At 47.1% G+C, this 25972-nt stretch overlaps 1 pseudogene; it reads right to left on the reverse strand.

Moving 5' to 3' along the window:
• The window catches only part of LOC126545994 (uncharacterized), a 132228-nt pseudogene that overhangs the window by 104121 nt on the left and 2135 nt on the right, over positions 1-25972 (reverse strand).

Raw genomic sequence — 25972 nt, forward strand, 5'->3', positions numbered from 1 at the left:
GAGCTCCGACACAGTAGCCGTGGTGGAACTGGCCCCTGGACTATTGGGATACATTGAACCACGATACGCTGGTTCGATAGTTCGCGCTTGAATTTCCTGTATGTCGGCGCCGCTGTGCAGTGTTGGAGGCCCTTTTTAAACGACAAGCACTATTTTTCAGCTAATATTGAAAGCAACTGTATTCCTTTTTTAGGGGGGGGGGGGGGAGCTTTTTTTTTAGCGTCTAACCACAGTTCCAAAGTTATCAGTTAGCTCAAGATGCGCCTGCATGTGTTTCTAATATCCAGTATGTTGTCACGGATTCAATAGCGAAAGAGCGTTATCTTATCAGATTGCGCGCGTGAAGCGAATACTGGCCTACATTCGCCGTCACATTTGAGGACCCGAGATTGCGCTGCAATGTACGAGTATTTCAGTCTGACGAACTGACGCCTTGATCCCTAGATCGGAATCAGAGGAAGCACTTTGCGCGCAGCCATCGTTGCGCTTTGAGCGTTTTCTTTTCCAGCGCAAGCTCACCTTATAATGAGATATATTCGTGACTCACTCTTTGGAAGTGTTTTGTTCTTGACATCCCTACAATGTGAGAGTACAGAGGCGCTCCATCTTCATTGAGTGAATACTTGGAAACGGACTAGGCCTTTTCTTGCGTCTGCGTTTACACACTTACCGCATCAATTTATTTTTTCTAACCTAAATTAGGAAGGTGTAAAACACAGCAACCTTTTATTAACAGGACGTTTTAATAACACAGAAAATATAAATGGTTATTAGTCGGCTTTCACCTCATGGTAAGGAATTTCAATAAAGATATCTTTATGATAATTAAAAGCTTATCCTCTTGACAACGTTTAATCTGAGTTCCTCTTTGCAAGCTGATACAGACTTGCAGGTGGTTCGTATCGGGGGCCCTCAACATATGTCTAACCGTCAAACAAAGAGTTATTCCGAATGTTTCATTTCAGGAAGGCGTGTTACCCTCCTGTCTTTTATTCCCGTACGCAAACACGCATAAGACGAAAGTGCTGCGTGAAGAGCGTCGTTAGTCAAAACCAATGAACTAGCGTAACTCACCTCACTTATATCGCTGTCATTTAGGCTTATATAAGAAATATATATATCTTATATGGACGCATCACGAATCGAAAAAGAGCTGTCCGTGACCAGCCCAGCTAGGTTTCTTTCATTTCGTACTTCGTAGTAGCGGCTAATAGCAGCTCACGAAGCAGAGCACTGAGTGTGGATATTGCAGAGAAGGTGTTCTATATACTGTCTCGTCACCCACCGAAAATTGCCCGCTGTGCTACCGGCCATTCCTAGAAAATTGTATATGTGACGCCCAGCCATTTGCAACACCGCAACTTTGTTTTGCGATTGGAGAGTCCAGGTGAGAGAGAGGGTGGTTATGTAGATAAAGACACGCTATTTTCTGCAGTCACACAGGAATGCATGAATGAATGCCTTCATTTATTGAGAAAAAAGAAGAGCAAGCATCAGTGGAAGCACGTCTCAGCAGATTGGGAAAGAAGCGGGGGACAAAGAGGAAAAGCTGGAGGTCGGGTGGCAGGCAAAGTCGCAGTTTAGGGGCGAGAGAATATAAGCAAGAGTTGGTGAAACCAGTTGAATTCTAGTGTAGATCTGTGATGTGGCGAGTAAATGATTGGAGTCACCGCCAAGCATCCGTCATTTACGGTAGTATAAGCACCCGCCGTTCTTGGTAACAAACGTTTACTGAAAACCAATCTTCGCAATTACTTATTCATCAGCCATACCTCGCCACGTATTTCTTAGTGGCAGGGTCAGTGGATTTCAACTACGCTGTCGCGACAAGTTACGACTATAACGTGACGCTTGCGGTTACGGTTGCCATACTCGTGACTCTTACTATTGCGCGAATACTATAAACATGGGTTTACTGCACAAGTTAGTGAACAGACATTTTAGAACCGCGTTTCTCACCTTACATACGCTCAACGCAAGCACCATTGCAGTATGTTACGGTGCGCGTCCCTTCAAGACAGAGACGGAAACAAAAGAACGCGTTAGAAGACAGGGTACCGACTTGGGTCTCGTGCCAAACATATCCAAGCCAACAATATTTATTTTATTTCAATAACCTAAAGCCCCAATGCGGGCGTTACGTAGGGGGGGATTCATCAAAGAAAACTTAACAATATACAACACAGAATATGAACGGCTGAAGACAGGAATAAACAAGTTAATAAGCCAGGTACAAGTTGACAGGGGAAAGAATGGCTAGGAACAGGTACTCAAATAATGCACATGTAGCAAATCTCACAAAACAAAACAAAAATCGCGCCTTCAGAAGTTACAAAACATGTCATCTAACATTCCACGGAACGTTACGGCCCACACGCACACAATAAAAAAAAACGAAAAAAAAAAACGCATATCATTCTACAGTGGAATTTTCTAAGCATGACCAAAGAGCTGTTTGAAATGATGATGTTCCAGCGATAGCCGCAATGCTAGAGGGAAGCGAATTCCACTCTTCAATAGCCAGGACCAAAAGTGAGTATTTGTATCGTTCTGTCCGAGCGAAAATGGGTTAGTCTTCTTCATGTGATCTACACAAGCCGGTGTGTGCGGCACCGGGAGAAGATGTGAACTTGCGGATGGTGTGTTGCTGTGGTAGAGAGTATGGAAAAAAGATAAACGGCTGTGTTTTCTGCGCATGACCAGAGGCGGGAGACGGAGCGATATTTTCAGTATTGTTACACTTTGATACCGAGAGTAACGGAAACGGATGAATCGAGCAGCCTTGTTTTGTAGAGATTTCAACATGTTAACAAGATAGGTATAATGACGGTTTCAGATCACGGATGCGTATTCTATCACAGGCCTGATTAGCATGTTGAATGCGTGTAGTTTTGTGTCCTGGTTGGCTTGGTGTAGTCGGCGTCTAAGAAGACCAAGTTTTTTTAAGTGTTTGGTAGTAATCAGTTCAATATGAGTGCTCCAGGATAAATACGAGCTAAAATTTACACCGCGGTATTTTACCGACGCTGAAGTTTCAATGATAGCATGATTAAATGTGTGGGCATTAGGAATCGCCTTAGCAGCGGAGGTAAACTTGAGATGTATAGTTGTGTCTGCGTTAATTACCATCTGCCCTACCGCACCAATGAGTTAGCTCATCAAGATCAGTCTGGAGAGCAATGATGTTAACAATCATGCCGTCGTTTCTATGCAAAGAGGTTATGTATTTAAACTTCTGGAGTGACAGTCCAATCCGCCACCTACGGGAGCGCTTGAAGCCGCCGGCGGCCATATTGTTAGAGGAAAAGGAGCACGGTTATAGTACGTGGCTGCAAGCACGCGCGACGCAACTGTGCTTGCGGTTCTGCGATGAAAAATGAAATGAGACCCCTTTAGGAAGTATATCAGTCCGGCATTGTGTGTCGCTGTTGTCAAAAAAAAAGAATGTCATGGTGGTGGGTGCCTTGTGTTCTGTGTACAATATGTTGCGAGAACTGAAAAACAGTCGTTTCCTGTTTTCTTCATTCAGTAACCTGCCGCGTGCATCGGCATTGTGATGCCCTTTCGTCGATACGTGGTGCCGGGCCGTATTGGCAAAACATGACCTTGAAATATAGTATCCTTATGCCATTTCTTTAAAAAATCACTATTTGTGTTAATGAGCGTTTTTGATTTAAACCTAGAAAACAAGAAAAATATTCAACGGTAGGTCTCATTTTTGTCCGGCGTTTCAGTTCTAGCTGAAAAGAGTTGGTGAAAGCAAATTTACAATAAAGCTAAGGCGACCCACCATCTGCACGAAGCCGCAAGCCTACATGCGCTCCAATGAGGGTAACCTACCAAAGTTAAAGTCATGCGTCACTGGCGGCTCAAGCAATCTTTACTTCTTTTTTCGTTTCTGCATCCATTCTTCCTGCGTCTGCGGCAAAAACGAGAAGTGGGAAGGCAGATAAACGGAAATTGGTGGAGGCAGGTGGTAGCGTAATGGTTAGAGTGCCCATCTCCTAAATGCAAGATGCTGCATTTGGGAGATGGGCTCGAATCCCGGTGGTTTGTTTGGGAAGACAGCTTTCTGTGCACTCTGGTGGCTGCGACGCTCAGAATTAGGCGGCAGCCTGACGACAACGGTCGCCGTCAACGTAACAGAATAAGCGGGCGTGCAAGGTCCCACTTAAAGCCGAAAGTACATTCAGAGGAGATACGCTATACTCTTGTCGGCAAAAAAAAAAGTGATGAGTAACGAGCGGTGTTGTTGAGCGACGCTGTAGACCGATAATGTCACCATAGACAGGACCATGCTCCAATCCCGGTGCTCAGCGGAAATATACGTCGACAGCATTTCAACTAGCGTGTTATTGATACTTCATTAAGGTCGTTGCGTGTTTGTGTTGTGTCTTGCAGGAGCGAGTAGTATAGGAGATGACATTGGAGAGAAGGCGGTGAGCGAAGTCCGCGAAAAGTAATTGAGGATACCCATATTGAACGTCGACGCCGTGTTGAAGAAAGCCTGCGACTTCAGTTGCTCAGCCGACAGAAAGGCTTGAGTGGTAGCATACCGCTGGGCGTATTTGGTAACCACAGCGATAGACACACACTTTGCGGAAGTAAACAGAGGAAAGGCACGTAGTGAGTTGGCCGCCCTTTTCAAGCTCTGGTATAGCTTGAAAAATGAATGTGGAGAAGTATGACGCAGCAAACAGTATACGCCAATCCAAATGATTCAGCGTGGTCATACTTGCGCGACATGCCATGGTGGCCTGCCACCAGGACACCATGAAGTTGCAGCGATGACAGTTTTCATTGGGTACTTGAGAATAAAAACGAGCACATCAGAGACGTCCGAGGGATGTTTCTACGCTATAAGAACACATCGCCTTGAACCCCCCCCCCCCCTCCCCAAATAACTAAATCACGAATATAAGCTTACAAATAGGGGCATCGTAAGATCGAGCACTTGGGCGCTTGTTGATCTTGTTCAGGATGACGTCGGCGTTTCATTCAGCGTTTATTTCTGAGAAAATGAGTCGGAGTTACGTTTATTTGCATCACAATGGCGGGCGTAATCAAGCAAACATTGACAGCATTTCATTAGAGGGTGCCTGACTACACTGTGGAAATTACGTTTAACAATGACAACAAACACAGAAAACTTTGCTTACATCGATTCGCACATACGTGGGATACGCATAATTTTGTGACTATCAATTTAGATGCTTCAGAATGGCGCTCATTAGCCCAACATTTCCATCCACAGTGAGCAAAAGCGGCTGTCGTATCCACAGTAAAATTGATTTAAATGGCTTTAATCCCATGGACACATCATCGCCAACTTCCGTGGGAATGGAGTCGTCAAAATTGAATACAGGTGACAGGGAAATCAGGAGCTTGATGAACGGCAAGAAGGCGGAAGCTTGCACAAGACCTCAGGGATATAAAATGACTTTTTGAGCAGCTTGGTCAGGGGGCCATGCAATGGTTTCCACGTCTATTAAAAATCCTCCAAAATATTAACAGAGGCCGACAAAAATGCGCGAATTTTGGGAAAGGTGAAACCGCTGGAAATTTCACGGCAGCCTTAGCCTAAATATAAAAGATGACTTAAAAATAAGAAACCATAACGTTGACAGGGTGGCCAAATTCTGGCACAAATAAATCGGCTGTTGAAGCAGTTCAGCTGAAACGCAATGGTGCGAAATAAGGCGAGAATGTCGGCAAGTGTTGAAGAAAGGTCAAGTAGGTCCTGTGGCCGACGCCAGCGCTCGGCAGCTGTCAAACGACTGCACGTATTAGCGAGATGCCTGGTCGTCAGTAATTACAGTATGATTCGGGTCTGAAATATTGGACGCGGACTCCATCACATTGAATAGAGTGCATTCTTGGACAGATGGTACCCATTCTCTCGCAATGAGGATGGGAACAAATTGTCTCACGTGCCGGCTGTCACCTTCCTCCTACTGCCAACATACCTTTCCCTCCGTAGTTGCTTAGCTTTTATTGGGTTCGGCTGCTAATCACGAGGTCTCAGGATCGAATCCCAACCACGGCAGCCGTATTTCAATGGGTGTGAAATGCGAAAACCCGCATACTTAGGGTTAGGCGCACGTTAAAAATCCCAAGTGGTCGAAATTATTCCCGAATCGTCCACTACGGCGTGCCTCATAATGAAATCGTGGTTTTGGCAAGTAAATCCTCATAATGCGCTATGTAACATTCGTTAAGGATGTCCTGGGCAGTCGCACAACTCTTGAATACAATTAAGTGTCAGGAGTTGCGCGCGAGGTCTTTGGATATGTCATCATCATCATCATCATCAGCAGCAGCAGCAGCAGCAGCAGCATCAGCATCATCAGCCTGGTTACGCCCACTGCAGGGCAAAGACCTCTCCCATACTTCTCCAACAACCCCGGTCATCTACTAATTGTGGCCCTGTCGTCCCTGCAAACTTCTTAATCTCATCCGCCCACCTAACTTTCTGCCGCCCCCTGCTACGCTTCCCTTCCCTTGGAATCCAGTCCGTGTATAATAGCTGTGTGTTACCAGTACTCACCTACAGGGCAGAAACTTGGAGGCTTACGAAAAGGATTCTACTTAAATTATGGACGAGGCAACGAGCTATTGAAAGAAGAATGATGGGTGTAACGTTAAGGGATAAGAAAAGAGCAGATTGGATGAGGGAACAAACGCGAGTTAATGACATCTTAGTTGAAATCAAGAAAAAGAAATTGGCATGGGCAGGACATGTAATGAGGAGGGAAGATAACCAATGGTCATTAAGGGTTGAATATGTGGATAGCCTTTATGGCGTTCGATAGCTGTTAGTCTACATTGCGGCTATATAATAAAGGCGGAGCGGCAATATGGTAGCGAATGTGGAGAACATACAAATCCCGTATATATTACTGCACAATAATTTTAAATAGCGTTCTTGCTTCACGCACGTGCATAACCGCCATAGGAGACTACTTTGGAAGCTAACTGCAAGTACTGTATATGTCGTACCCAAGGGTGTACCTGGCCTGGTGGCCAGTAAATGTGACGTAATATTGCGAGCAGCTTCGGCCATTGCATGCTAACGGATGACGACATGAAGTGACTAGCGCAAGAGTGGACAGGGGACACTAAACACGCTACAAGGACAAGCGCCCAGTTGGAAGTTTGCGCTTATCCTTGTCGCCTCTTTAGTGTCCCGTGTCCACTCTTGCGCTAGTCACTTTAGCATGAAATACCAACTAGCCCCCTCTCACACCCTGCGACGTCACAGGGACAGTTTGCTCAACTCTTGTTTCGTGACTTTTGTGTCATGGTGAAAAACCAACATATCCATGTATATGTCTTAATACCTAAGCACATCTAGATTTGCAGCTTCGGCGATAGCCCATGAGTGCGCATTGCAAAGTCACTAGTGAAATAATTGTGTGCACCTTAACGAATTCGATAAGGGAAAATCAAAATCCATCCACGACGGCGTCTCTAGTAGGCGCTGTGCGATGTTCCGACGTTAACAATGTATGCCGATTGAAGAAAGGCTGCCCCGAAGTGCTTCCGACGGTTAGGCTAGCTTCTTTACTCCGTAGAATGAAAAAAAAAAGAAAAAGAAAAGGAAAACAGAAAAAAAAAGAAAGAACCGGATCAAAGGCCCAGAATCAACAATTGCTCGTCACGAGTAAACGCTGGATGACGAGTAATTTCCAGGCGACGAGCGAATACGCTTGATCAAGAACACTGATAACGCCAGCGGGACAAGCATTGTGGCGAGGTTCAATGCGCAGGGATAGCTTTTACTTTTTATTTTTGTTTGGTTGACGTCATCACGCGTCACCGCGGGAAGTTTGAAAAGTTCAAGGTGAGTACGCCACGTGGTGGCATTCACGCGAACTAAACCCTTGTGTCCAGAAAAGCTGGATACGTCTCCTCTAGCGTTCCAGCAATGGACGCCGTAGTTGCCAATTGCTTGTTCACCAGCCTGCTTTCTCCCCACTTTTGCATTGAAGTCACCCATAACTACAGCATACTGAGTTTGCAGTTTTCTTATCGCTAACTCAACACCTTCAGAAAACTGATCTGCTTTATCATCATCGTGACTGGATGTCGGGGCGTAGGCTTGTACTACTTTTAATCTATACCTCTTATTAAGTTTGATTACGACTACTGCTACCATCTCATTAATGCTGTAGAATTCGTCAATGTTGCCCGCTGTGACCTTATGGATTAGGAATCCTACCCCGTATTGCTTCTTATCTGGAAGACCTCTATAGCAGAGGACATGGCCGTTAGTCAGCGCTGTATAAGCCTCACGAGTTATTCTAACCTCACTAAGGCCAATGATATCCCAAACAATGCCTGATAGCTCCTCAGAGAGGTCCTGCTAAGCTAGCCTCACTCGAGAGGGTTCGGCTGTTAAAGGTTGTCAGGGTCAGTTTCCATTGGCGGCCTGTCTGGGTCCAGAGATTCTTAGCACGCTCTGCTGTGTTACAGGTCTCACCGCCACCCTGGTCAGGTGCTGTGCAGCTGCTGGGGACAGCTGCCGAATACTGCACCAGGGAGACCAATTCCTGTTCTAGTGAGAGAGTGTCTTTGTTGAAGCTGAGTGGGCCTTCCTAATTTGGTTGTACCTGGTTTGGTATAGCCCCCTCGCTCTCGGCATCTTTTGCCGGTTTCAGGCGTTACTCCAAGCCTGCAGATGTAGTAAGTATGCATAAACAAGAATACACGAAGGATAGATGCACCATCACTACATCGTTAATGTGACAAATATGGTTTTATGTTTTTGTCAGTGCTTACATACCTTTCCTAATATAGGAATGGAAAGAATTCACATTACTTCATTCATCACCCATCTGATACTTTTGAAACCTGTTTTCGTGGTCTTACATTTTATGCGGTTTCCTCGACTTTACACGGCTTAACAATTCTTGCCCTATTATGGTGTTTAACGTATTTATTCAGCAAACTCAGTAGACACTCTTAGCATTCCTCTCACGGCACTATATGGCCTGTACTGCCCTTGTGGTTGTGGCATTAAAATTCACCAATCTACCCGCCGTGGTAGCTTAGTGGCTATGGTGTTGGGCGGCTGAGCGCCAGGTCGCGGGATCGAATCTCGGCTACGGCGGCCGCATTTTGATGGGGCGAGCTACGGAAACATCCGTGTACTTAATTTATGCACGCGTTAAAGAACCTCAGGTGATCCTAATTTCCGGAGTCCTCCACTACGGTGTGCCTCATAATTAGATCATGGTTTTGGCATGTAAAATCCCATAACCTTCTTTTAAAGCCTATCAATCTTCATCTCAACATCATCACAAAATACGCTCTTAAAAACGTTTGTACCCTTTGGGGCTTATCTTGTCACACAACAATAATCGCCATCTGCATTGCCTGCATTTCCTTTCTTGACAACTGCGCTCGCTACTTTCCTGAATAGAATGCAATGTCATCATGGTAACGTGCACGCCGTTTGTGACCTGGAAGTACCGGGCACGCAGAGTTAAAGAAACGATATGTTGCAAGAAAGATGATGATTATCGTTGTGGGACAAGGCAAGCCCCAAAGGGTGCGAACTTCTTTAAGAGTGTATGCACACGCACCATGGAATCATACGGTACTGACAACAAAACAGTTTCTTTCTCCGGCAAGTGCATTAATAAAAGAAAACTCGGAAAGGAAGACAAAGTAATCGTAGTGTCGCTTACGCATGCTTGCTCTATCAGTTTGATTTGCCACGTGTACATTGCCTTTGGTTTGCAACGGTTCATTTCACGGTCTCCTGGAGAGTTTAGCCTGATATTTCTGGGGCGGCATTAGGTAAGTGCCGACCTAGTGAACGTGTCCATTCTGTTGGTGCTGAAGTGCTGATTGGCTAGGGACACCTATCGTCTCCTCACAAGTCATACTCCGGCCCAACCAATCCGAACTTCAGCAGCCGACGAAATGGACATGTCGACTAGGTGGACACTTACATAATGACATAATAACTACCTCGGCTAACATCCCTAGCTTTCACTAACGTATGCCGTACTTTTCTCGCTATTTCTGGATGTTTTTTCGACAAGGCTAAACGCGATCTCATACTTCTCAGGGAATAATAGCGCCATTATTTTTAATGACACTTGGTAGCGCGGGTACGTATACAATATAACGTTGCTGTTCAGTAGAGGAACACTTTCACACTAATTACCATGCGCTATTTTGACACGACCGCTTGGCAATCGAGAAAACCCACTGTTTGTCCTCTATTTTTTCTGTACTGCGGCGACAGTGTTGATAGCGCTTGTATCGTGTAACTCAACAAGACGAAGTACAAGAGGAAGGGGGAAAATATAGAATTATCAAGCGCCAGCCGCTGCTTCTGCAAACAAAGGGAGCTTTGAGTATCGACAAATAATTTGCCCAGCCATTCTAGATATTTATACTGTGGCCTTCAAACATTCAATGTTTTGGATAACTATACAAACGCGCTCAAAATGCGCAATTCCTCTGTCTGGGAAAATAGCGGTTGCATTGACCAGCGATGGCGAAACCTGAGGCGTATCAATAGACCGATTCTGTACATCATCATCATCATCATCATCATCATCATCATCATCATCATCATCATCATCATCATCAGCCTGTCTACGTCCACTGGAGGGCAAAGGCCTCTCCCATACTTCTCCAACTACCCCGGTCATGTGCTAATTGTGGCCATGTTGTCCCTGCAAACTTCTTAATCTCATCCGCCCACTTAACTTTCTGCCGCCCCTTTCCATCTCTTGGAATCCCGTCCGTAACCCTTAATGACCATGGGTTATCTTCCCTCCTCATTACATGTCCTGCCCATGCCCATATTTTTTTCTTGATTTCAACTAAGATGTCATTAACTCGCGTTTGTTCCCTCGCCCACTCTGCTCTCTTCTTATCCCCCCCCCCGCCTTAACGCAACACCCATCATTCTTTCCATAGCTCGTTGTGTCGTCCTCAATTTAAGTAGAAACCTTTCCGCAAGCCTCCAGCTTTATCCCCCCTAGGTGACTACTGGTAAGACACAGCTATTATACACTTTTCTCTTGAGGGATAGTGGCAACCTGCTGTTCATGATTTGAGAATGCCTGCCAAACGCACCCCAGCCCATTCTTATTCTTCTAATTATTTCAGTCTCATGATCCGGATCCGCGGTCACTACCTGCCCCAAGTAGATGTATTCCCTTACCACTTCCAGTGCTTCTCTAGCTATCGTAAACTGCTGTTCTCTTCCGAGACTGTTAAACATTACTTTAGTTTTCCGCAGATTAATTTGTAGACCCACCCTTCTGCTTTGCCTGTCCAGGTCAGTTAGCATGCATTGCAATTGGTCCCCTGAGTTACTAAGCAAGGCAATATCATCAGCGAATCCCAAGTTATTAAGATATTCTCGATTAACTCTTATCCCCGCTTTTTCCCAATCAAGGTCTCTGAATACCTAATGTAAACACGCTGTGAATAGCGAAATGAGGCACGGCCGCTGGCCCCCTCCCCTTCCCCCCCCAACCCCACTTCAGGAGCCCCTGATCAAATATTCACGAGTAAGAGAATAAAAAAATATTCGCAGTTTCGCCGGAAAGGCGAAGCATCGATTGCGATAGCAAATTAGTAGATAGCTGTACGAAGTAAGGATAGTAGTTTTAGCGGCCGTATAAATTTGTAAACATTCACTTACTAACTAAATTAACAATGATAGAAGGTGCAAGCGTGACTAAACGAGGACGTGGGAAAAAACAGACACACAGAAAGGGCGCTGTTTTTGTATGTCTGCTTCTTTCTACGTCCTTGTTCAGTCGGGTTTACGCATTCCATCAAGGATTCAAACCAATTATAGCCCGCCACTGTGTTTTAACTAACTTAACCAGCCTGGTGTCACGCGCGCACAGGTAAACATGGACACACGTCTCGCTCGATGACAGCGGAAACTCGTCAGGGAAGACGCTGGAGTTATGAATCGCGGCAGCTGCCGCGAGCCAATTGACCTTAGTGCATCTGTCGCTTCAACGCGAACGAAGCGAGCAGCCCAACACCATAGCCACCAAGCAACCACGGCGGGTGTTTTGCGATTAGCTTGAAGTCACGAAGCGAAATTCGCGCCATTTCTGTTGCTATAAGGTAGCGCGCACACAGTTTCGATGCTAGCACAATGCGGGCAGACTGGTCCCTCCGCGTCAGTGTTGACTGAGGCTTACCGTGCAGGGAGCCTATAGCTCTTGCTCCGATGCCCCGCCTAGGCAGGAGCCGAACGCGTGCCACCTGCCAGGCGAGCAGGGCACATTCCGTGTATGTTCCACGCCCCGCGCGTGCTGCGATGGTAGCGCCAGAACATCAGCAACTGCTGGCACTTTGTGGTTGTAGGTGTTCAGCTTTGCGGAACCGAATTACTGTCATCATTCTAACTTTGTGTAGGCTACATGATCTGCGCAGCACCTGCCAAAAACATGCGCTGCTCAGATTAGCCAGCAGTTGCAAAGTTAGCAAAGGCTGGGTCGGCAATGCTATGTAATGTTTCATAGAGGGTATTTGCTTTTGCGGTGATGACCTTAGTGCTTACGGTCCTGTTCAACACTCAAGAAAGCCATCAACCAGTGCAGTTTTCCTTTAACATGTTTGTTTCGAAAATACAAGAGACATGTGAATTACGTAGCGGTGGGGATATATCACTGAAGCGTGTGAGGATGCTCGACATTCGAGCGTTCCTTGACGTTCGTCTTATTTGTATGACTTACACGCTTCGATGGAAGTCATTGACGGAGCTGCGATGAGAGAGAGCGCAAGTGTTACAACGGGACCGCCACCTGACGGAGTGTATGACATGGACACGAGAAGAGCTTGCTTCTTTTTCTTCGGCTGCAGGATTTCGGTGTGTGCGGACTGACCAATCACTCGTCGGTGCTCTTCGCGGGGCTGTATAGCAATGAGATCTTTCGCTTTCGAAGCATGACACCGGCGCCGGTGAACAAGATCCCTTCGCGGGACCGCATATGACGACTATCAGCGTAAGGCATGGTTGAACCTTCTCCCGGTAACCCAGCGTGGTGCGTCGAACTTCCTCGATTCATCAGCGTGTTTGATTGAGGAACTACTACGTGTTTCGGTTAGCTGACATTCTTTTAAAGGAGGCGAAGCAGGAAGAATAAATTCTGTTTTTTGCCCTTCAGTGTTTCCGTGTCCTTTGTTGCAAAGAGCCTTCAAACCCATAGTTTTCGGAGTGTTCGACTCACGCGTTATACTGAATTTCCAAATGCTCGTCAGTCAAAATCAGCGAAATGAAATGAGGGAAGTATGTTTTGCTACGCAGTCGTCATGAACTTATCTCTTTTCTATCGCGCCAGCGGATCACGTACAATTATAATTTTCTGGTTACCGGCAGCATAATGACATATTGTTCAAAACAGGGGTCATGATGTGCAGGCAATGTACATGCACAAGGAGAGAGCGTTTTTTTTTTCTTTTCTTAAGTGCCTTGTTCTCTATGGTACCAATGATAAGAAAGATATTTTCCCTTTCTTTCGTGCACGTCTATCAATTATACAATCAATCAATGGCATTTATTTTCTTTTCGTCCCGAAACCAATATATCAAAGCAAAATATGAAAAGGAAACTGAAATGTCAATACGCCAAATTAGTCGGCTGAAGGATGGATATTAAGCTACCTATAAACTTTGTGCCTTTATTACAAAGTGAACTCTAAAGTGCCAGTCCAGCTTTTCTCCCTCAAGTTCGCGCGAAATTGTGCATCTTTTTCTAAATTTTTTGTAGACAGTTGAAAAAGCGCGGCAAAGGGCCTAGACATACCAAGGGATTGGATATTTATGTAGCCATATTTATGTTTTTTAGCCGGGCAGACATCGTCTGATGCTGAAATCCAAATAATGCGCAAACCGACTTTGTTGTGAGCAGCGATGGGCGTTATAACATCTCCAGTAACATCTATTGTTATCACTGTAAATATGTTGCAAAATTTATTCAAGTCTGTCTCTTCGGTTCATTCTTGCAACCAATACTCAATGGCTCACCATCGAACATAATGTGGGTCCAGTGATGATGACAAACATTTAAAGATCACTCTCATTTTAGGACATTGAAGCAAAAACAACGAAGCCAATGCACGACTAAGAGTTCAGTATGGCATGCTAAAATTGACGAGCACATTTTATAGTCTAAAAATAGTCTGCGTGCGCACCTGCCCGCGCACGGACACTAACTACTAAAGGTCTAAAGAAAGCGCACCAAGTTCAAATGAAATTTTAGGAAATTTTGACGGGACAACTGGCGATGGAATTGCAGAAATGGTCGCACAGTTTCAAGACGTTTACTGCGCGCAGTTTATGTATTTGCGTTTTGTACACATTTGTGTAGAAAGAAACATGTCCCTGTTGACAGGAAAGAGGGCCCCAACCAGTTTTGACCCGGCGATGTATTCTGTTGGGCCCGCACGATATTACGTACGACGATGATCGAACAACTTTCAACATTGGTAGCTTGACGGTGGCGTTCGTGTATTCCTTGCTGACGAGATATTGGAGAACTAGTTGGTCTGACATATTCAAAGAAGCAGCTCACATTCAGACTCACGTACGAACACTAAAAGAGATAAGCATTGTCTTACGCAGAGCTTGTGCTTTATGTCCATTTCTGAGTTCGCACATGGATTCATGCGACATGTGTAGTCACAGCGGCACACACAAGTGACTCGCCTTCGCTGCACACTCACTTTTCACTACCAGTTGCCAAGATAGCACGCGGTCAGCGCCCTCCAGAACCTTGCGCCCTATTGGCATCTGGTCAAACACTAGCAGCAATCTCCAAAACTGTCGCACACACCTTTTTGCCTGCTTTGGACAAAGCACCGCCTCATTTCATTGTTCAAAACGGCCTCCCCGCGGACGCAGGCACGCCGACTAAGCTCGCCGATATCAAGGGTATCCAAGCTGCCTTCACTATGGCGGAATTTTTAGCTGCAATAGACCTGTCGAAGCCATGCAAGACATCAGGAACGGATGGTATCCCGTATGAGCTTTATAAAAAACAGGGAAGGCAAGGTTCTCGATGTGCTGTTGGGGGCCATAGACGAAGCGTGGGCTGGTTGGTCATTGGTCATTGCTGATTCCTGGCGACATGCAGAAATGGTCCCTATACCCGCCGTGGTTGCTCAGTGGCTATGGTGTTAGGCTGCTGAGCACGAGGTCGCGGGATCGAATCCCGGCCACGGCGGCCGCATTTCGATGGGGGCGAAATGCGAAAACACCCGTGTACTTAGATTTAGGTGCACGTTAAAGAACCCCAGGTGGTCCAAATTTCCGGAGTCCTCCACTACGGCGTGCCTCATAATCAGAAAGTGGTTTTGGCACGTAAAAACCCAATAATTTTTTAAATGGTCCCTATTCCCAAACCCGGAAAGCCCCAAGACAATATCGCTCATATGCGAATAATAGCGCTAACCTCAACGTTAGGCAAGCTGATGGAGCGTATACTCGCGACACGTATTACATGTTGGATTAAGCGATATTCCTGGTATCGTCCTGGCGAAATCGTGTTCCGTGCTCATGCGGGCGCAGAGGATGGCCTTGCGCACCTTTCTTCTATGGTTCTCTTCGGAGGGCGCTCCCGATGAATTCCCACATTCTGGCAATGGACATTCGTAGAGCGTATGACCATCTGAGTCATGAAGCAATTGCTGGAATTCTCCATTGGCTTCAGTTCCCTAGCCGTGTCTGCACATTTGTCGAAGGCATCCTGCGCGCTCGAACTTTCTCTATTCGCCTGGCTGGCCAATCAGCAGGTCAGTTGGTGGCGCATAGGGGTGTCCCACAAGTGTCTGTGCTTTGCACCAGTCCTTTTCAACATCATCCTCCTTCCACTAGCTTGGACGCTAGCGACGATGCGCAAAGCACAGTAAATAATGTATGCAGATGACATCACTGTTTGGTCAGTTCATTCTGAAAGTGCCGCCAAGAACAAGCGATTCAAGAGGCCCTAAACGGGCGCACAGCTGGTATGCTAAGATAGGGCTTGACATTTCAAAGGAGAAGATGACGTACATCTCAGTAGCGAACAACTCTGGGCGCCGTTTACTGGTACTGTGGCCTCTTCAGTTAATTCTGGATGAGCAGCCACTACACGAGGCTTGAACTCTCCGTATACTGGGCCTCCAAATTAATTCCTCAGTACATAGGGGACCATGGGTCATGAATGCGTAGCAACATGCCGCAGAAATGATACGCTTGATACGTCGGATTGCGAAGAAATCTGGAGGAGCGAGAACCAACATGGCTCGCCTTATTATCTGTTCTGTACTGCAACCCCGACTGGTTACAGAGCCCAGTTTCAGCATCTCGCGAACACAGAATGGACTCGCCTTGAGGCCATTAATCACGAAGCCATGCGGTCCATAACGGGACTACCACCTTTCACCCCGATACCATCCCTACAGGCAGAGTCCTAACTGAAGACTATTGACGGACTCATGCACCAGCGTCGATGAGCGCGCGCCCTTAAAGGGCCCCTCACCAGGTCTGGCCATTTTCAGCTGACAAGCGCAGAGCATACATTGCGCGATAACGACCATGTCTGCGAAATATTACAGCGCTACGCGCTGGGGAAAGATCTTAAATTTCAAACCGTACGCCGTTTTCCCTTCTCCTCGCGGCCGCCGTGCTCCAAGGACAACTTACAAGCTTAGAGCAATAATAAAACATACAAACCGAATGTCTGCTTGTTTTTGTTTTACTTCGCACTGCAGCAAGCGAGGTGCACTTCCGTTTCGTTTGGTTGTTCCCACGTCGTGCAGTCGTGCAGTCACGCACGCAAACACCAAAACTATGTCTTTCTACTGTGTTCCAGCACGGGATCATGCTCTGTGATCCGCTTGTGTCTGCTTTAGTGTTTGTGCAGCACTGGATTATACCGCTAGTAAGATGTCCTCGTGCACAGTGCGCAAAATCGTGCGCTGCGCGAAACGAGACAATCACAACAGCTCGCGTATGCGTCACGAGATCCTCGAGGTCCGGTATGGGAGAACTCAGGGAAGGCATTTCGCTTGTGGAGGCAAGACAGGGCAAGTGGAGAGAGAGAGAGAGAGAGAAACATTTATTTCATTCCGGCCCCCTGTCAGGGGCTACTGGGCGTAAGGGTGGTGGTGAGAGGCTGAGAGTATCTGGTGGCAGTGGAGCTCGATTCATGAAATCTCTGGTTCACGGCACTGAAACATTTCTAGCTCGGCTATTAATGAGCCGATTTGAAAAATTTTTGCGGTAGAACGCTTCCTAGAGGACACGCAACAACTTCCTGCGCATAACCAAAATGAGATATGGGGGCGTGGTGATGGGCCCTTCAAGCCATCACAGTTCGGCTCGACTGCTGCAATGGCCCGGTTCATGGGACAAGAAATAGACAATCCAGCTTCTACGACAGCCGATGTAGCTCCATAAAGCATGGTACAATTAAGCGACAATAAGCCTCTTGGTCGTCTGTATAGCCCGGTTCCTCACCAATTGAACGCTCAAGTTTCCCGCCTTCGTCGTGCCGATGCTAATCCAGACGATGCGGCCCTCGCAGCATACACTGATGCCAGTGTTAATGGCACCATGATTCACACAGCTCTTTGATGCTAGGTTCACAGCCATTGACGCTAGACGTACTCGTATGTTGCCTATCCTGCACCGCCGGCCTACCATGCCGAGCTTGCCGCGTTGCCCCCTTCTGTTCAACCTGCTCGATATTCTCAGTTCCTTATTCGCACGGACTCGTCTCAAGCCATCTACGACATACGTAGGGTAGCTCGGTCCACTCTGCTCTCAGATAGCATTCACTGTCTAGCTGCCACTACGAATATCGTGATACGCGTCCAGTGGGTGTCTCGAGCAGCATTGCCGGGTCCCCCTGAAGCAGATTTGGCAACCCACTCAGAGTTTATAACGTACCAACTTCCACATTTTCCTGGAGACGCCTGCGGACAACTAATTCGGGAAAAATAAAACCTCCGACGTACCACACGACCTCTTATACCTCCATGTGGGTCAGACCTCCCTGGTGAGTTAACCCGCCGAGAGCAGGTTACGTTACAGAGGCTGCGCGTCGGGGTCGCGCTCAGCCCGTCTGTGACCGCTCTCTGGACACAACAGTCCCATGGTCCTTACGATACATCGTGCCCTTTTTGTGACACAGAAATCCAAAATCATCAGAAGCCAACAAACACTGACCCCAAGAACAACATAAGAGAAATTACTTGTGTTTAATATATGAAACAAACGAAGGATAAATAATGGAAATTTAAGTGAATGAAAAAACAACTTGTCGCAGGTGGGGAACGATCCCGCAACCTTCGCATTTCGCGTGCGATGCTCTACCACTTGAGCTACCGCGGCGCCGTTTCCACATCCACTTTCTTGGGTATTTATGTTTCCTAGTATAACTCAGGGAGTGTTAGCCAGCGCCACCACTCACAGACCTTGGCGGCGGATGTGGAACATCCTTTCTGCCGCAGGCGTCACGAGAACGCTGTCTTTTTGGCTGAAGGCAACCGATCAATAAACCCACGCATGCTACCTGAAGGCATCAATGTTTCCGGATTGGAGACCCTCGTTATGTAATAAACGAAAAGAAAGGGGGTTAACCGAGGGGCCCGATTTTTATTAGTCATATCATAAGAAGCGAACAAACACTGACTTCAAGAAATACATAGGGTAAATTACTTGTGTTTAGTCCGCCGCCAAGGTTTGTGAGTGGTGGCGCTGGCTAACACTCCCAGGGTTCTACTAAAAAACATAAATACAGGAGACCTATGGGCCCCGGGTGCCAGACGATCTAACTACGCCACCGTATACAGCTTCGCTGTAAAATTAAATACCCGATGGTTGGGATGTAACCTCGGTGCCCTAGCATAGCAGCCCGACGCTCTTAGCGTTAGACTACAATCGCACGTTCAGTTCCATATGGCCAACAGCAACTAACGAAAGCGTAAGCTGCTATGGGCTCATTCGAACAGCCGTTTAGGGTGGCGATGGTGTTTGCAGCAGCTATTGCCGGGAATGAGAAAAAAGAGACCCACTTCCCGACAAAATCGAACCCGGGCACGCTTCCTGGGAGTCAGCTACTATACCACTACGCAAGGCCAGCGCTTCTAGCATACAGCGGAAAAATTCTAAGCCCGTCCTAGCGCGCCAGGAGACACGCGATAAAACATGCACGCCGCGTAGTGCCGATACCTGCACATTTTGCCTTGAACTTGCATGTTATTACACCAGGTAGAACGCCATGTAGCACATGCATATGCTGCGGTACAAGACTGTTAAAGAGGGTTGGAGGAAGGAAAAGTTTAAGGAGATGTATACAAGAGTGCTCGAAAAAATACACATAGTGGGCCTGATTAAATCAAGCTGGCTAAGTGACTACGTCACCGCCGCGTTTCAAAGGGCATGCCAATAAATCATGATCATCATTAGTATCGTATCGTGCCACTTGCCTCGCAATGCGAGATTCGCGCCGCGTAGCGTCTATACGCACGCCGTATGCATAGCGGTTGGATATTACTACACCAGGTGGCACGCCATGTAGCAGCAGCATAGGTAGCAGGGCAAGGTAAATAGAGAAGTCTTGAGGAAAGAAAAGAACATTAGGGCGATGTACAAATATTGATGAAATGAAAAACGTGTGATATACCTAAGTAATTCAAGCAGGCTAGGTGACTATTTTTCACCGTCCCGTTACAAAGGCAGCGCCATTAAATCATCATCATAATCTGTACCAACGTAATGTGCCATTTGACATGCGCGCCGAGTAGCGTAGATACGTACAGAGTTTGTATTGCAGTTTGGTTATATTCCACAAGGTGTCCCGACATGTAGGAGTTGCATGCTGCACATAGCTGACCCTCGGTGTAGAAGGCTAGGTGACTATTTGTCACCATCCCGTTTCAAAGGGGATGTCATCATTATCATCACCTTAATCAACAGAAACATGCCGTGCCACAGGCCAAGGGATGTGACATGTGCGCCATGTAGTCTGGATACCTTATTTTATACTCGTCGGTAGACGTTATGGCGCTTCCTCGCAAGGGCCGAGCCGGAAGAAGCGGTTCGTAGAGCTACGCGCGCGGCTGCAACCAGGCAACGTCGGGCTCAGCAGGCCGCTGTGAAGAGAACCGGACAAGCCGCAGCTCACCGATGCCACTGGGCGGACAGTTCAGATCGTTCTCGTGGAAACGACGCGAAGACCTGTAGCGTGCAGTGCCGAAAATGGAGCTCCTATGTAGCCGCTCCTCAAGCTTACGCTGTGACTGTGCTGCGTGTACCGCGCAGGCCTGTGACTTTTTACCTTAGAAATATGCAAATGCGTTTTCAGTTGTTAGTAGTGCATGTCCCATTTAGTTTCTACGTCCTTTATTTAATTATATTTTATTTTTAGCTCATTTATTTCTTTCCAAATAATACGTGCGTTTGAGTTGCCGGCTAAAAGCTTAAACTACACTTACACCTTAAACTAAGCTAAACTAAATCACTGCTGGTTGGAAAACATTTGAAACTGAGCCAAAACTTACGCATAAATAATGCTTTAAACGAGAGCTAAAGCAGGCGCATATCCACAATTAGGCATTGTACGCGTACGACAATGATAGATTACTTATTGATGCGAAATCATTATATGCCCCATTACGGGAAAATCCGGCGGTGTCGGCCGCGGAGTCACCGAAAGATGGTACCAGAAATGGCCGACCACGCGACGAGTAAAAACACGCCAAATACGTTCCGATTGACGTCAAATCTGTCAGGCAGGTTTCTGTAAACAAAGTCAATTAATGGAATTGAAAAGAGTTGGTGCATATTGGTCTGGGTGGGAGTCGAACTCGGATCTCTGTGGTGCTAGACGAGCAGGCTCCCCCGACGCCACGGTGGCTCCACGGTTATGGCCGACCAAAGTTGTGCCTAGGCATGCGTGCGTCATTGCACACGTCACGACGATGCCTCCCGCGCGCCACTTGCCCTTCGGATTTTATCGGTGCTGTGCCTACTGGGATGCATTCCGAAGCTTCTACCTCAGCAGCATCTGTGAAACATGGTCGTCCCCGGAAGCACGCCACAGAAGACGAAGCGAGGGAACACGAAAAGGAATGCGGTGCAAGTGTAGAACGTGCACGACGACATACGGATGTATACCTAAGCAAAACATTTCCCCAAATCGACTACAATGCTTTCGCATTCCCACACGTAAGCCGTCTTAAGTGTCTCTGCCGAACTCTTACCCTCGCTCTCAATAAAATTTGTAAATCGCTGGCAAATCCTTAAGAATCGCGAATAAATATTGAGAAAATTTTTGTTGCTTCATGCCAAAGGCGCACTAAGAATTACGGTTAAATTTGAACAGACGGCGTGTGGAAGCAGCACGCCTTCTTTTACAATTTCTTGCATAAGCAGCCATGAATTAGGGCTGCCTGGTAACCCTTTCAAAGCGCGAACACCGAGAGCTATTCAGAAGTACCAGCTGAGTATGTCAGTAACACATGAATGATGCCTTATTTTGCTGGCAACAGTATATAGTTGTAATATACAAGCCATTCTCCGGCCAAAAGCTAGGTCCTATAGTGGAGAAACCTACGAAGAAGTCCAAGGCGGGGGGAACACATTTGCTGCCATACTTCAGAGAAGTGTTTACGTATACGAGGAAGGTTTTCGTAACGTACACAATATATTGCTTACATTAGAAATGCATTCCTCATCAGAAGAGTGGCCACTTAATCTTAATTTCCCTAGCTATAACGCCATTATTAGAGCCGCCGTTTTGTAGGATTACACCACATACTCAACAAGCAGCTTTAAACTCATCCTAGCTTCCTCGACAATGTTTTGCCTTCGCGAGAACACGAGTAAAGTGATAGATGCTAAGACTTTTTCAAAACAGATTCTCTACGCATCCGTTCCTACTGAAAAGCTCTTTCATTGAAGAATCATGCCTACACTGACGCTTGAAATGACTTCGTCATTCAAGAAATGCCTGCTTGTGGTATGCCACTGAAGTTTTCTATATCACAAAGGAAGTTTCAATAACGGTGATAGGCGCCGGCGTTGTCGACAAGAAATGAGGCATCCCCCAATCAAGGGGTCAACAAACCGTTAAACAACAAAAAGGTAATTTAACGGTTTCACTGTTTCGCACGTTATATATTGCTGCATCGTCACGTCCTCGCCAAAAGCTCGTCGCTATTATTAGTGCCACATTCGTTTTGCGTCAAAAGCTACATTTCTATATTTACCTCCTATTTCTACCGCACTTAGGGTGCGCTGACGATTGTTGCCAAAGTAGAACACATGCACTCAGGTAGCAATTTCAGGTGATATGCACATCCTTGGCATCACATTTTATGCTCATGGAGCCGCGTTCATTGGGCGCCCGTAGCTGCCATGTCGACCTGCAGAAAGCTCAGCACCTGAAGAGCTTCTATCGGTAGATGTACGGTACAAGTTCATAACAAAGCTGAACCACAAAAAGTATGTTGTGAAGAAAGCCAGCTGCATTGGAAAAAATATTATCGAATATGTGCATGTCGTATCATGTTCAGAACAACGGGCTCGCTCACTTTGTTTTTTGTTGATGTTGGACGAAGTTTCGTTGCATCATTAAGAGCGCAGTTACCGACGGGCGTGCTAAGCGGCAGCAGCAGCAGCAGCAAACGACTTTATTGGGGTCCTGAGGAGCTAAGCGGGCGCCTGTAGGTCCCTACCCAGCCGTTGGCTAGCCCCATGTCGGAACAGAGAGGCCATGCCTCTCCGCTCGTTCACGGGCCCTCTGGACAGCCAGGAGCTGGACGTCCTGCCTCGGGTCTGTAATGGCCTTCGTCCAGTCTTCTTCTGTATTAAAATCCTGTAACACAGGGCACTGCCAGAGCATGTGATTTAATGAGCTAAATTCAGTGCCACAATCTGGGCAGAGTGGATCGATGTCCGGGTGGAGGATGTTCAAAAAGCCCCTAGAGGGGTAGGACCCTGTCTGGAGCATGCGAAGCGTGCTAGCTTGTGGCCTGTTGAGTTTATGATGGGGGAAAGGAAAACTCTGCCTATTCCCTCTGTAATGAGAGGTGATTTCATGAAAGGTAACCAGTGGATCACTGTGGACGAGCTCTCCCGAACTCTCCCGAGACACCATCCCGTCGCGGCATACAAAACCTCGCGCACGGTCGTGGGCTATCTCATAAGGGTTCAGGTGACCCGGTAATACATCTGGTCCCATGTGAGCTGGGAACCAGACTATGTGGTGAACAATGTCAGAGGGGTGTCTGCCGTTTAGAATCCTGGCTGCTTCTTTGGCTATCAATCCCGATGCGAACGCTCTAACAGCTGCTCGGGAGTCCGTGTACACCGTAGTGCGTTTTGAGTCCAGTAATCCGAGAGCTATAGCAGCCTGTTCTGCAACATCGACCGAGGAGGTTTTCAGCGAGGCTGCCGAGAGGAGTTCTCCCCTGTCATCGACTACGGCTACGGAGAACCTGTTGGCACTGGCGTGTCGCGCCGCGTCAACAAAGGTCTCCGTTCCGGATATGTTCTTTAGGAAAGCTCTAGCCCTCGCTAACCTTCGACCTTTATTGTGTTGGGGGTGGACATTTCTTGGGAAAGGGTCTGCAATAAAGGAGTTCCTTGTCTGAATATCAAGTTGCGTGATATTTCCCTGATTGAAGCTAGGACGGAGGCCTGCCGCATCCAGAAGTCTTCTGCCTGCTTTGGAGTTTGATAATCTAATAATTTGTGCTGATCTTTGTGCTTCTATTAATTCCGAAGTTGTGTTGTGTACTCCCAATGTCATGAGTTTCTCTCTGCTAGCCGTGACTGGCACGCCGATCACCCTTTTGATACTTTTGCGCATAAGCGTGTCTAATTTATCCATTTCTGTTTTCGTCCAATTGAGGGCCGCGACTATGTAAATGACATGGCTGATGAGGAAAGCATGGTGAGCCCTAAGGAGTATATCCTCGCCTATGCCACCTTTCTTGTTGGACACTCTCATAATTAATCTAATAATGTTTTCAGTTTTCGTGGTGAGTTGGGCTATAGTCTTAGCGTTGCATCCCTTTGAGTTTATTGAAAGCCCTAGTATTTTGATAGAGTCGACTCTCGGGATGGTGTGCCCATCTCTGGTACGAACGCTAATGGGCACCTGATCGAGTGGGGTGAGTCCCCTAGCACCTCGTCTAGCCTGTCTGTACAGCAGGAGTTCCGACTTTCCAGGCGAGAGTGCCAGTCCCGTACCTTTCAAGAAAGACTCTGTAACATCCAGAGCCTCCTGTAGAGCTTGTTCGACCGTAGCCTCCGATCCTCCAGGACACCAGATTGTAATATCGTCAGCATATAATGCATGTCCTACGTAAGGAATTGCTGCAAGGCTCTCCGACAACTTGCGCATTGCTATATTAAACAGAAGGGGTGAGATAACTGCCCCTTGGGGAGTACCCCTGTTTCCGAGTGTGAAATATTCCGAGACTGATTGCCTCAACTTTATCGCCGCCGTCCTGCTCTCGAGGAAGGATGCAACGAAGGAGAAGAATTTAACTCCTAAGTTCAAGGCCGATATCTCCTGAAGGATATAGTCATGTGCAATTGTATCGAATGCCTTGGATAGATCCAGTGCGAGCACCCCTTTTACATCTTTGCTTTGAGAGTCGATTATCTGTGTTTTGAGCAGGAGCATGGCATCCTGCGTTGAAAGCAAGGGCCTGAAACCAACCATATTGTACGGGAATAGTTCGTTGCGCTCAATATGTCTCGATATCCTGTTATGCACTGCATGTTCCGCTACTTTGCTAATGCAAGAGGTAAGGGAGATAGGACGGAGGTTCTCCAAGCTGGGTGATTTACCTGGCTTGGGGATTAAGACCACTGTGGCCTTCTTCCAACTCTCTGGTACAACGCCCTCCTCCCATACCTCATTTATCTCCTTCACTAAAGCTTGAATTGCTTTGTCGTCCAAATTTCTTAAGAGCCGGTTAGTAACTCTGTCGGGGCCTGGGGCAGACCTTCCGTTTAAATTGTGCAGCACTTCCCTGATCTCAGCTTCCGAGAAGGGGACGTCCAGCTCTGGGGCAGGCGCGCCCTCATACTGAGGGATGGGAGAACCTGGGCTTTGGCCAATTGGAAGGTATTTGTTCGCTAGTTTCCGAAATATGGAGGCCTCTGAGATGCCTTCCATTTTTTCCTTATTAATTAATCGGTCTATGACTAGTCTCTGATTACATTTGGATTGCCCATCGTCTAAGAGATGTTTAAAGAGGGTCCATTTGCCTCCTTTGCGCATTTTTCCATCCGCTGCCGAGCAGGCGTCTCTCCATTGCTGTTTATTAAGTTCGGAGCAATGCTCCTCAATGAGTTTATTGAGCTCCGCGATCTTTTTCCGTAGCCTGCGATTGAGTCTTTGTGTCTTCCATCTCTCGAGGAGAGAGCGCTTGGCTTCCAGGAGATGCGCTAACCTTGCGTCCATCCCTGGGGCATCAAAATCCGTAACTGTTTCCTTGGTGGCCTTCTCGACATCCATTTGTATCTGTACAAGCAGTTCACTGAACGTGTCGTATACTGCCTCATCTTCACCTCTTATTTTCCTAAAGAGGTCCCAGTCTGTGTATTTATAGGTTTTGGGAGGAGCTGCTATTATTTCCATCCTGAGTTCTGTTATGTAGTGGTCGCTCCCCAAGTTCTCCTGTAAGTTGGACCACGTGGCCACAGCATTTCTAGTGAAGCTGAGATCAGGGGTCGTGTCTCTGGCGACCGAGTTTCCCAGCCTCGTGGGGAAACGTGGGTCCGAGACCAGCGTCAGGTTTAGGTCTGTACTCGCTGCAACTAGGTTGGCTCCTTTCTTTGTTCGTGTTACATAACCCCAGGCCGGGTGGGGAGCGTTGAAATCTCCTGCGACTATTAAGGGCTGTGATTTCGCAGCGGTTGCGACCCCATTTAGTAGTGACCGGAGATTATGCTTATGAGCGGAAGGAGAGCT

Source organism: Dermacentor andersoni, chromosome 1 (assembly GCF_023375885.2).
Source record: "Dermacentor andersoni chromosome 1, qqDerAnde1_hic_scaffold, whole genome shotgun sequence".
In the NCBI taxonomy this organism is placed as follows: Eukaryota; Metazoa; Arthropoda; class Arachnida; order Ixodida; family Ixodidae; genus Dermacentor; species Dermacentor andersoni.